Consider the following 14,067-nt stretch of genomic DNA (forward strand, 5'->3'; position numbering starts at 1 on the left):
AGCTCTGCTCAGAGAGCGGGAAGACTAGAGGACAATGGGAGGGAGAGTTATTGAGCCCTGGATAACAGAGCTCAGCTTGGTGGGGAACAAAGGCACTCACCAGCGCCATCTCCCTCACCCATCCCCCAGCCAAAATCCCAAAGGAAACAGTTCCTGCCAGGGAAATTGCTTGCTCCGTGCAAACACCCAACACTGTGCTTCTGTGGATCCATCCCTCCAGCAGTGAGTGTGACTCCCTCCCCATGCCACAGGGCCCCTCCCCAAGTGGATCACCTAAGGATAAGCGAGCTGAGCCTGCCCCTCCCACCCCTGTGCACCTTACAAATCCACCCCAGCTAATGCGCCAGCATGACAAGACTTGCAGTGTGTAAGTAGCCCAGACGGGCCACGCCACCCCACAGTGAATCCCGCCCCTAGGAGAGGGGAAGAGAAGGTACACACCAGTCCGACTGTGGCCCCAGCAATGGGCTGGGGGCAGATATTAGGTCTGACTGCAGCCCATCCCACCATCGCAAGTTATTCAAGACAGCACAGGGGAAGTGACTTGCACTTCTGCACCACTCCAGGGACTCTGCAAAATGACAAAATGGAAGAATTCCCCTCAAAAGAATTTCCAGGAAATATAACAGCTAATGAACTGATCAAAAAGGATTTAAACAATATAACAGAAAATGAATTTAGAATAATAGTCATAAAATTAAACGCTGGGCTTGAAAACAGTATAGAGGACAGAAGAGAATCTATTGCTACAGAGATCAAGAGACTAAGGAACAGTCAGGAGGAGCTAAAATGCTATAAACGAGCTGCAAAATAAACTGGAAAAAAACACGGCTCAGACTGAAGAGGCAGGGGTGAGAATAGGTGAACTAGAAGATAAAATTATGGAAAAAGAGGAAGCTGAGAAGAAGAGAGATAAAAAACCAGGAGTATGAGGGGAAAATTAGAGAACTAAGTGATGCACTAAAGAGAAATAATCTAGACATAATTGATATCCCAGAGGAAGAAGAGAGAGGGAAAGGTGCTGAAGGTGTACTTGAAGAAATAATAGCTGAGAACTTCCCAGATCTGGGGAAGGAAAAAGGCATTGAAATCCAAGAGGCACAGAGAACTGCCTTCAGACGTAACTTGAATTGATCTTCTGAATGACATATCATAGTGAAACTGGCAAAATACAAGGATAAGAGGAAAATTCTGAAAGCAGCTAGGGATAAACATGCTCTAACATATAAAGGGAGACCTATAAGACTTGTGACCGATCTCTCTACTGAACCTTGGCAGGCCAGAAAGAAATGGCAGGAAATCTTCAAGGTGAGGAATAGAAAAAATATGCAGCTGAGAATCCTTTATCCAGCAAGTCTGTCATTCAGAATAGAAAGAGAGATAAGGGTCTTCCCAAACAAACAAAAACTGAAGGAATTTGTCACCACTAAACCAGCCCTACAAGAGATCCTAAGGGGGATCCTGTGAGACAAAGTACCAGAGACATCGCTACAAGCATGAAACCTATGGACATCACAATGACTCTAAACCCATATCTTTCTATAATAACACTGAACGTAAATGGACGAAATGCGCCAACCAAAAAACATAGGGTATCAGAATGGGTAAAAAAACAAGACCCATCTATTTGGTGTCTACAAGAGACTCATTTTAGACCTGAGGACACCTTCAGATTGAGAGTGAGGGGATGGAGAACTATCTATCCTGCTACTGGAAGTCAAAAGAAAGCTGGAGTAGCCATACGTATAACAGACAAACAGGACTTTAAATCAAAGGCTGTACCAAGAAATGAAGAAGGGCATTATATAATAATTACAGGGTTGATCCATCAGGAAGAGCTAACAAGTATAAATGTCTATGTGCCGAATACAGGAGCCCCCAAATATATAAAATAATCACTCACAAACATAAGCAACCTTACTGATAAGAATGTGGTAATTGCAGGGGACTTTAATACTCCGCTTACAGAAATGGATAGATTATCTAGATACACGGTCAATAAAGAAACGAGGGCCCTGAATGATACATTGGATCAGATGGACTTGACAGATATATTTGGAACTCTGCACCCCAAAGCAACCGAATATACATTCTTCTCGAGTGCACATGGAACATTCTCCAAGATAGATCACATACTGGGTCACAAATCAGCCCTTCATAAGTTTACAAGAATTGAAATTATACCATGCATACTTTCAGACCACAATGCTATGAAGCTTGAAGTCAACCACAGGAAAAAGTCTGGAAAACCTCCAAAAGCATGGAGGTTAAAGAACACCCTACTCACGAATGAGTGGGTCAACCAGGCAATCAGAGAAGAAATCAAAAAATATATGGAAACAAACGAAAATGAAAATACAACAATCCAAACGCTTTGGGACGCAGCGAAGGCAGTCCTGAGAGGAAAATACATCGCAATCCAGGCCTATCTCAAGAAACAAGAAAAATCCCAAATACAAAATCTAACAGCACACCTAAAGGAAATAGAAGCAGAACAGCAAAGGCAGCCTAAACCCAGCAGAAGAAGAGAAATAATAAAGATCAGAGCAGAAATAAACAATATAGAATCTAAAAAAACTGTAGAGCAGATCAACGAAACCAAGAGTTGGTTTTTTGAAAAAATAAACAAAATTGACAAACCTCTAGCCAGGCTTCTCAAAAAGAAAAGGGAGATGACCCAAATAGATAAAATCATGAATGAAAATGGAATTATTACAACCAATCCCTCAGAGATACAAACAATTATCAGGGAATACTATGAAAAATTATATGCCAACAAATTGGACAACCTGGAAGAAATGGACAAATTCCTGAACACCCACACTCTTCCAAAACTCAATCAGGAGGAAATAGAAAGCTTGAACAGACCCATAACCAGCGAAGAAATTGAATCGGTTATCAAAAATCTCCCAACAAATAAGAGTCCAGGACCAGATGGCTTCCCAGGGGAGTTCTACCAGACGTTTAAAGCAGAGATAATACCTATCCTTCTCAAGCTATTCCAAGAAATAGAAAGGGAAGGAAAACTTCCAGACTCATTCTATGAAGCCAGTATTACTTTGATTCCTAAACCAGACAGAGACCCAGTAAAAAAAGAGAACTACAGGCCAATATCCCTGATGAATATGGATGCCAAAATTCTCAATAAGATACTAGCAAATCGAATTCAACAGCATATAAAAAGAATTATTCACCATGATCAAGTGGGATTCATTCCTGGGATGCAGGGCTGGTTCAACATTCGCAAATCAATCAACGTGATACATCACATTAACAAAAAAAAAGAGAAGAACCATATGATCCTGTCAATCGATGCAGAAAAGGCCTTTGATAAAATCCAGCACCCTTTCTTAATAAAAACCCTGGAGAAAGTCGGGATAGAAGGAACATACTTAAAGATCATAAAAGCCATTTATGAAAAGCCCACAGCTAACATCATCCTCAACGGGGAAAAACTGAGAGCTTTTTCCCTGAGATCAGGAACACGACAGGGATGCCCACTCTCACCGTTGTTATTTAACATAGTGCTGGAAGTTCTAGCATCAGCAATCAGACAACAAAAGGAAATCAAAGGCATCAAAATTGGCAAAGATGAAGTCAAGCTTTCGCTTTTTGCAGATGACATGATATTATACATGGAAAATCCGATAGACTCCACCAAAAGTCTGCTAGAACTGATACATGAATTCAGCAAAGTTGCAGGATACAAAATCAATGTACAAAAATCAGTTGCATTCTTATACACTAACAATGAAGCAACAGAAAGACAAATAAAGAAACTGATCCCATTCACAATTGCACCAAAAAGCATAAAATACCTAGGAATAAATCTAACCAAAGATGTAAAGGATCTGTATGCTGAAAACTATAGAAAGCTTATGAAGGTAATTGAAGAAGATTTAAAGAAATGGAAAGACATTCCCTGCTCATGGATTGGAAAAATAAATATTGTCAAAATGTCAATACTACCCAAAGCTATCTACACATTCAATGCAATCCCAATCAAAATTGCACCAGCATTCTTCTCGAAACTAGAACAAGCAATCCTAAAATTCATATGGAACCACAAAAGGCCCCGAATAGCCAAAGGAATTTTGAAGAAGAAGACCAAAGCAGGAAGCATCACAATCCCAGACTTCAGCCTCTACTACAAAGCTGTCATCATCAAGACAGCATGGTATTGGCACAAAAACAGACACACAGACCAATGGAATAGAATAGAAACCCCAGAACTAGACCCACAAACATATGGCCAACTCATCTTTGACAAAGCAGGAAAGAACATCCAATGGAAAAAAGACAGCCTCTTTAACAAATGGTGCTGGGAGAACTGGACAGCAACATGCAGAAGGTTGAAACTAGACCACTTTCTCACACCATTTACAAAAATAAACTCAAAATGGATAAAGGACCTAAATGTGAGACAGGAAACCATCAGAACCTTAGAGGAGAAAGCAGGAAAAGACCTCTCTGACCTCAGCCGTAGCAATCTCTTACTCGACACATCCCCAAAGGCAAGGGAATTAAAAGCAAAAGTGAATTACTGGGACCTTATGAAGATAAAAAGCTTCTGCACAGCAAAGGAAACAACCAACAAAACTAAAAGACAACCAACGGAATGGGAAAAGATATTTGCAAATGACATATCGGACAAAGGGCTAGTATCTAAAATCTATAAAGAGCTCACCAAACTCCACACCCGAAAAACAAATAACCCAGTGAAGAAATGGGCAGAAAACATGAATAGACACTTCTCTAAAGAAGACATCCAGATGGCCAACAGGCACATGAAAAGATGTTCAGCGTCGCTCCTTATCAGGGAAATACAAATCAAAACCACACTCAGGTATCACCTCACGCCAGTCAGAGTGGCCAAAATGAACAAATCAGGAGACTATAGATGCTGGAGAGGATGTGGAGAAACGGGAACCCTCTTGCACTGTTGGTGGGAATGCAAATTGGTGCAGCCGCTCTGGAAAACAGTGTGGAGGTTCCTCAGAAAATTAAAAATAGACCTACCCTATGACCCAGCAATAGCACTGCTAGGAATCTACCCAAGGGATACAGGAGTACTGATGCATAGGGGCACTTGTACCCCAATGTTCATAGCAGCACTCTCAACAATAGCCAAATTATGGAAAGAGCCTAAATGTCCATCAACTGATGAATGGATAAAGAAATTGTGGTTTATATACACAATGGAATACTACGTGGCAATGAGAAAAAATGAAATATGGCCTTTTGTAGCAACGTGGATGGAACTGGAGAGTGTGATGCTAAGTGAAATAAGCCATACAGAGAAAGACAGATACCATATGGTTTCACTCTTATGTGGATCCTGAGAAACTCAACAGGAACCCATGGGGGAGGGGAAGGGAGAAAAAAAAAAAAGACGTTAGAGTGGGAGAGAGCCAAAGCATAAGAGACTGTTAAAAACTGAGAACAAACTGAGGGTTGATGGGGGGTGGGAGGGAGGGGCGGGTGGGTGATGGGTAGTGAGGAGGGCACCTTTTGGGATGAGCACTGGGTGTTGTATGGAAACCAATTTGTCAATAAACTTCATAAAAAAAAAAAAAAAAAAAAAAAAGAATGATTCACCACGATCAAGTGGGATTCGTTCCTGGGATGCAGGGCTGGTACAACATTCGCAAATCAATCAACGTGATACATCACATTAATAAAAGAAAAGAGAAGAACCATATGATCCTGTCAATCGATGCAGAAAAAGCATTTCACAAAATCCAGCACCCTTTCTTAATAAAAACCCTCGAGAAAGTCGGGATAGAAGGAACATACTTAAACATCATAAAAGCCATTTATGAAAAACCAACAGCTAGTATCATCCTCAATGGGGAAAAACTGAGAGCTTTCTCCCTGAGATCAGGAGCACGACAGGGATGTACACTCACAGCTGTTGTTTAACATAGTGTTGGAAGTTCTAGCATCAGCAATCAGACAACAAAAGGAAATCAAAGGCATCAAAATTGGCAAAGATGAAGTCAAGCTTTCACTTTTGCAGATGACATGATATTATCCATGGAAAATCCGAAAGACTCCACCAAAAGTCTGCTAGAACTGATACATGAATTCAGCAAAGTTGCAGGATACATAATCAATTGACAGAAACCAGTTGCATTCTTATACACTTATAATGAAGGAACAGAAAGACAAATAAAGAAACTGATCCCATTCACAATTGCACCAAGAAGCATAAAATACCTAGGAATAAATCTAACCAAAGATGTAAAAGATCTGTATGCTGAAAACTATAGAAAGCTTATGAAGGAAATTGAAGAAGAAACAAAGAAATGGAAAAACATTCTGTGCTCATGCGTTGGAAGAATAAATATTGTTAAAATGTCAATACTACCTAAAGCTATCTACACATTCAATGCAATCCCAGTAAAAATTGCACCAGCATTCTTCTCGAAGCTAGAACAAGCAACCCTAAAATTCGTATGGAACCACAAAAGGCCCCAAATAGCCAAAGTAATTTTGAAGCAGAAGACCAAAGCAGGAGGCATCACAATCCCCGACTTTAGCCTCGACTACAAAGCTGTCATCATCAAGACAGCATGGTATTGGCACAAAAACAGACACACAGACCAATGGAATAGAATAGAAACCCCAGAACTAGAGCCACAAAAGTATGGCCAACTAATCTTTGACAGAGCAGGAAAGAATATCCACTGGAAAAAAGACAGTCTCTTTAACAAATGGTGCTGGGAGAACTGGACAGCAACATGCAGAAGGATGAAACTAGACCACTTTCTTACACCATTCACAAAAATAAACTGAAAATGGATAAAGGACCTGAATATGAGACAGGAAACCATCAAAACCCTAGAGGAGAAAGCAGGAAAAGACCTCTCTGACCTCATCTGCAGCAATTTCTTACTTGACACATGCCCAAAGGCAAGAGAATTAAAAGCAAAAATGAACTATTGGGACCTCATGAAGATAAAAAGCTTCTGCACAGCAAAGGAAACAATCAACAAAACTAAAAGGCAACCAACGGAATGGGAAAAGATATTTGCAAATGACATATTGGACAAAAGGCTTTTATCCAAAATCCATAAAGAGCTCACCAAACTCCACACCTGAAAAACAAATAATCCAGTGAAGAAATGGGCAGAATACATGAATAGACACTTCTCTAAAGAAGACATCCCGATGGCCAGCAGGCACATGAAAAGATGCTCAACGTCGCTCTTCATCAGGGAAATACAAATCAAAACCACACTCAGATATCACCTCACACCAGTCAGAGTGCCCAAAATGAACAAATCAGGAGACTATAGATGCTGGTGAGGATGTGGAGAAATGGGAACCCTCTTGCACTGTTGGTAGGAATGCAAATTGGTGCAGCCGCTCTGGAAAGCAGTGTGGAGGTTCCTCAAAAATTAAAAATAGACCTACCCTATGACCCAGCAGTAGCACTGCTAGGAATTTACCCAAGGGATACAGGAGTACTGATGCATAGGGGCACTTGTACCCCAATGTTTATAGCAGCACTTTCAACAATAGCCAAATTATGGAAAGAGCCTAAATGTCCATCAACTGAGGAATGGATGAGGAAATTGTGGTTTATATGCACAATAGAGTACTACGTGGCAATGAGAAAGAACGAAATATGGTCCTTTGTAGCAACGTGGATGGAACTGGAGAGTGTGATGCTAAGTGAAATAAGCCATACAGAGAAAGACAGATACCATATGTTTTCACTCTTATGTGGATCCTGAGAAACTTAATAGAAGCCCATGGAAGAGGGGAAGGAAAAAAAAAAAGATTAGAGTGGGAGAAATCCAAACATAAGAGACTGTTAAAAACTGAGAACAAACTGAGGGTTGATGGGGGGTGGGAGGGAGGGGAGAGTAGGTGATGGGTATTGTAGAGGGCATCTTTTGGGATGAGCACTTGGTGTTGTATGCAAACAAATTTGACAATAAATTTCATATATTAAAAAAATAAAAAAATTAAAAATAAAATAAAATAAAATAAAATAATGTCTTTTAATTGGGAAAAGATAAACTGTAGAAAATGAAAAAGATGCCTCTGTGTAGATATGTATGACCCTGCAGTGGGTCTTCTGCAAAGTGGGCAATTGAAATTTATCTTACACAGCTATTGTGAGGAGAAGTGAACAAACCAATAAAACATATCCAACATGTAATATTGTAAAACCTCAGCAAATATGTGTTACAAATGGCAAGACCTTATTCTTTTTTTATAGCTGAAATATATTCCATTGCATATATCAAATCTTCCCTATCCATTTATCCATTGATGGACTGTGAAATTATTTCCATATCTTAACTATTGTAAGTAATGCTTCAGTGAACCTGGGTTTGATATATTTTTTAATGCTAATGTTTTGGTTTCATCAGATATATCCAGATGTAAAAGTCTAGATCACATGGGAGTTGTCTTTTTAATTTTTTGAAGAACTTTCATAGTGGTTTCATCGTGGCTGCAACAATTTATATTCCCTTCCCCCATGGTGTTCTGTTAAGTTTCTCAACTTCCACATATGACTGAAAGTATATGATATCTGTCTTTCTCTGACTGACTTATTTCACTTAGCCTAATACCCTCCAGTTCCACGCACGTTGCTGCAAATAGCAGGGTTTCATTCTTTCTCATTGCCAAGTAGCATTCCACTGTATATATAAACCACATCTTCTTTCTGCATTCTTCAATTGATGGACATTTAGGCTGTTTCCATAATTGGGCTATTGTTAAAAGCGCTGCTATAAACATTGGGGTGTACGTGCCACTATGAATCAGCACTCCTGTAATCCTTTGGATAAATTCTCAGTAGTGCTATTGCTGGGTCATAGGGTAGTTCTATTTTAATTTTTTGAGGACCCTCCACACTGTTTTCTAGAGCAGCTGCACCAGTTTGCATTCCCACTAACAGTGCAAGAGAGTTCCCGTTTCTCCACATCCTTGCCAGCATCTCTTGTTTCCTGCGTTGTTAATTTTAGCCACTCTGACTGGTGTGAGGTGATATCTGAGTGTGGTTTTGATTTGTATTTCCCTGATGAGGAGTGATGTTGAGCATCTTTTCATGTGTCTTTTGGTCATCTGGATATCTTCTTTGGAAAAGTGTCTATTCATGTCTTCTGCCCATTTCTTCACTGGATTGTTTTTCAGGTGTTGAGTTTGGTAAGATCTTTATAGATTTTGGATACTAAGCATTTATCCGATATGTCATTTGCAAATATCTTTTCCCATTCCTTCGGTTTCCTTTGCAGTACAGAAGCTTTTTATCTTCATGAGGTCCTGATAGATCATTTTTGCTTTTAATTCCCTTGCCTTTGGTCACATGCCGAACAAGAAATTGCTGCAGTTGAGGTCAAAGAGGTTGCTGTCTGTTTTTTCCTCTAGGGTTTTGATGGTTTCCTGTCTCACATTTAGGTCTTTCATCCATTTTGAGTTTATTTTTGTGTATGGTGTAAGAATGTGGTCTAGTTTCATTCTTCTGCATGTTGCTCTCCAGTTCTCCCAGCACCATTTGGTAAAAAGGTACTGTCTTTTTTCCATTGGATACTCTTTCCTGCTTTGTTAAAAATTAGTTGACCATATATTTGTGGGTCCAATTCTGGGTTCTCTATTCTATTCCATTGGTCTATGTGTCTGTTTTTGTGCCAATCCCATACTGTATTGTTTATTACAGGTTTGTAGTAGAGGCTAATGTCTGGGATTATGATGCCTCCCACTTTGGTTTTCTTTTTCAATATTACTTTGGCTACTTGAGCACTTTGTGGTTCCATAAAAATTTTAGGATTGTTTGTTCGAACTTTGAGAAGAATGCCAGTGCAATTTTGATTGGGATTGCATTGAGTGTGTAGATTTCTTTGGGTAGTATTGACATTTTGACAATAGTGTTCTCCCAATCCATGAGCATGGGATGTTTTTCCATTTCTTTCTGTCTTCTTCAGTTTCCTTCATACATTTTCTATAGTTTTTCAGCATACAGATCTTTTACTACCTGGTATTGTTGAAGGAGGAATAGGACACAAAAAAGCAGACTTAGGCATGATCATGTGAGGGTACAATGAATAGGTGGCCATCTGCAAGCCCAGGAGATAAGCTGCAGAAGAAACCAATCTTGCTGACACTTTGAACTCAGACTTCTAGCTTCCAAAACTGTGAGAAAATAAATTTCTGTTGTTTAAGCCACCCAATCTGTGGCATTTTGTTATAAAAGTCCTAGCAAACTAATACAATGTGGAAATGTACAAACACAGTATTTCAAGAAAATTAATGAGTGGTAGAGTTTATTATTGTATCTGGTTTGACTATAGCTTCCACTTTCACTATAATTAGTATGAAATATTTTTCAAAATCAGAATTTAATTGTTTATCTCATGTTTTATTCATAGATACCTGGCTACCTATTGAAAAAGGGTAAAGGAAGAAACATAAGGAGAACAAATGCAGAATTGCATCCCAACCTGTCATTCCTGGCTCCTTGCCATATGTATTCTCTTTCAGAACTTCTAACAAGGACACACCCATTTCCTCACTTCACATGCTATAAAGAATCAATACATACTATATTCAATCACTTTATCATCAGCTGTACTCAGTCTTAGAGTTCTCAATCTCCAGTTAGCCCAAAACAGTGTCTGTGTCTACTGAACATGAAACATCTTCCCTTTGTCCAAGCATAATTTTTGGCTTTCATTCACACTGCTACACATATAGACCTGTACACCCAGAACCTAATCTGGGCCACCCTGGTGAGAAAAGACAGTGAATGCAGGGAATTTGTTTTCCTGTGTCCAAATCAATACCCAAATCCCTAGGTTGGTTTAGGGAGTCATCCCATTTTAGACTTAAGTTGATTTGTATTACAAGTACTGGGCATGTGTATATTTACCTTTCCACTTACTATTTTATTTCCATAAGAATGGTGCTTCAAAGGTGTTTTAATCCATGTGTATTGGTTGCCCTGGGCGCTGGACTGAAATAGCCTACAATTAAACTCCTCCATGAATGCTGCTGTTGAAGCATCTCCCATCTGGAGGCTGTGGGCTGGTGGAGCACTGGGTGATCTCATGCAGTCTTCCCCTTTCCCTCCCCTGTGTGTTCCTTGTTTGTCCAACTGAGAAGTCAAACTCATGAGTCTGCTCTCAGTTCAAGGGTCTTTTTCTAGAGAGAACTGAGAGAAACACATTGTGAAAGTACTTTCCTCTCATGACTTTCACTACATCCTGCAGATTGGAGAGGTCGCAGGACTGAGGTATACTAGATTTATTTGACTGACATGCTTGCTCTTCCTTAGGTATCTGTTGTATCAGTGAAGGAACACATTGGGATTGTCAACTGGTAGATTCAATAATTAATGGTGTGACCACCGATATTACCAAACACTCTTGCTTTAGGTGTAGTCTACATCTGATGCTGATTCACTTTGTTTTATGGGAATTACTGGGGATATTGATTTTTTCTTCTTAATTTTTTTCCAACTTTATTTTTTTTTTTAATTTTTTTTTTCAACGTTTATTTATTTTTGGGACAGAGAGAGACAGAGCATGAACGGGGGAGGGGCAGAGAGAGAGGGAGACACAGAATCGGAAACAGGCTCCAGGCTCTGAGCCATCAGCCCAGAGCCCGACGCGGGGCTCGAACTCACGGACCGCGAGATCGTGACCTGGCTGAAGTCGGACGCTTAACCGACTGCGCCACCCAGGCGCCCCAATTTTTTTCCAACTTTAAACCCAAGTGCTTTGTTTTAAGTAATAATGGAAAATGCAATGAATGGAACAATCATTAGAAATCCTGAAAATTCTATCATTCAAAGATAAGCACTGAAAAAAAAAAGCATTTTTTTCCAGAAATTTTACTATGCCAGTGTACCGAGAGTTGAGTGTCTGACTCCTGGTCAGTTCAAGTCATGATCCCAGGGTTGTTGGATGGAGGTCCATGTCAGGCTCCGTGAGAGTGTGAAGCCTGATTAAGATTCGCTCTCTCCCTCCCTCTGCCCCTCTCCCCCACTCTCTCTCTCTAAGATTAAAAAAAAAAAAGAAATTTTACTATGCATATGCCACCATATTTAAGAAGTGGTGAGATGGTGACACCCTTGAGCTGCACATTCCAGACACGGCGGCAGAGGGAAGCGAACGCTTACTGGTGGCCAGTTCTGGGTCCTGCACCAGGGCCAGGAAAATGGAACCAGAATATGCTACTGCTACTCATACCATAAAATACAACTGTACTGTGAACCACAGCAAAGCAGCAAATCCGAGAAGGAAAGTAACAAACCAAAGATACTGTCTTAGTTTTAATGGGCTGCTGTAATAAAGTATACAAACCTAGTGGCTTAAAACAACAAAAATTGAGTCTCTCACAGTTCAGGATGCTCCAAGTCTGAAATCAAGGAGTTAGTAGAGCCTTGTACATTGAGATACTAGACAGAATCCTTCCTTCTTTTTTCTTCCTCGCCTCTAGCAGTGACCATCAATTCTTGATGTTCCTTGCTGGCAGCAACATCACTCCTGTTCCTGTCTCTGTCATCACAGGTTCTCTCCACCTGTCCCACTCTTCAGTGGTATTTTCACCTTCTTAAAATGCCATCAGTCATATAAGATTAGGGCTGGCCCTAATAATTTCATCTTATCCTGATTGCAATTACAAAAACCATATTTCCAAATAAGATTCCATTCATAGATACCTGGGGTTGGAACCTCAATGTAATTTGGAGGGGACAATAGAACGAAATGACAGGTATAATTATTTTTTGTCGTCTAACTAGAAATAGAATATTGCTTACATAATCCAGAGGATGGATTTAAAAAAGTAACAGGAAAACAATGCCTACACCTCTGAATCATCCCATTATCCTCACAGACAAGATGAAAGGCAATGTAACAAATTCTTCCCTATGATTGTTATTTGGGAATTGATCAAAATGATATTTTCAGTTGTTGTCATCAGCAATGTCCCCTTTCCACTGTTGCACCCTTTTAACCCTATGCTACAGGAAGGAATCAGACTACTCGCATTAGATGCATCCTGGGTGAGTTTGGCATCCTGATGTTTCCCCACTGTCTTTGAACTTCGGAGCGTTTACTCTGATTCTGGGCCACGGTAATGCTTCTGGTCAATCATGAATGATGCAGAAGCACATAACTAGAGCCACTATGGCCATGCATGCAGATATCAAGATAGATTTTAAGACATAGTGGGAAGCTTTGAGGCTGCCAAATCAACATTGGGCAATAGATGAAATTGAAGAGGAGCTCATAGCCAAAGATCTCCATTTCACTAGTATGTTCAGAAAGGAAATACAGACCTTTAATTTTTAAGACCAAAGAGACATTAGCTCTGTCACAAACTCATATTAGTACTTAACCTTGCAACTTCCATGTGATCTGGAGCCTTTCACAGTAAAAAGGAAGATGCGTGAGTTGGTGGGTGTGCAGCAAGGATGGTTCTTTTTGGAGCTGGAATCACTTTTTATGACTGAAACTAGAGGTAATATGAGGAATGTGTGCTGGGTGACTTACCTGGAAATAGATATTTTTGACACATTTTAAATTTAGCTTATAGTGACATTAGTAATGAAGATCAATGTAAGGGGGAAAACTGAAACTAGTGATAACATACAAAACTTAGCCAAACTTAAGTCTGTGGAAAAAGCATTGCCAATTATAACGAATTATTATGTGCAGTCAACTTGACCTCTAATCACGGTAAACCCTTTTCTTAGGATCCAAACATCCTATATATTACCTTTAATATTTTGTTAGTGTGTTTATAACTTTCTTTACACAAATAATACATCTTCATTACCAAAAATGTAGGAACTATAGATGGGCAAAGTGAAGCCCCCTGTATTATTCATTTTGAGGCTATAGAATGACATTCAGGGCAACTGTGTCAAAACTGTATTCAAATAAGCTGTTTTCAGAGTCAGTACTCAGAGAAAGAAGACCCTTAGCAAACCTTCTATATCTCTTAATACTATCCAGAAAATATCAGTCACCTGAGATCCTACTGGATTCTCAAGTGCCTTTGTGACAATCAAAGACCAGTGAAATAATGTGAAATCTTGAT

At 39.7% G+C, this 14,067-nt stretch overlaps 1 pseudogene; it reads left to right on the plus strand.

The window, feature by feature from the left end:
• The window catches only part of LOC124514042 (ER membrane protein complex subunit 3-like), a 38,530-nt pseudogene extending 25,214 nt beyond the window's left edge, over positions 1-13,316 (plus strand).
• Positions 13,317-14,067: the final 751 nt, after the last annotated feature.

The sequence above is a fragment of the Lynx rufus genome, unplaced genomic scaffold (genome assembly GCF_022079265.1).
Source record: "Lynx rufus isolate CCGP_SWC_20201006 ecotype Redwood Valley unplaced genomic scaffold, mLynRuf1.p SCAF_19, whole genome shotgun sequence".
NCBI classification, from domain to species: domain Eukaryota; kingdom Metazoa; phylum Chordata; class Mammalia; order Carnivora; family Felidae; genus Lynx; species Lynx rufus.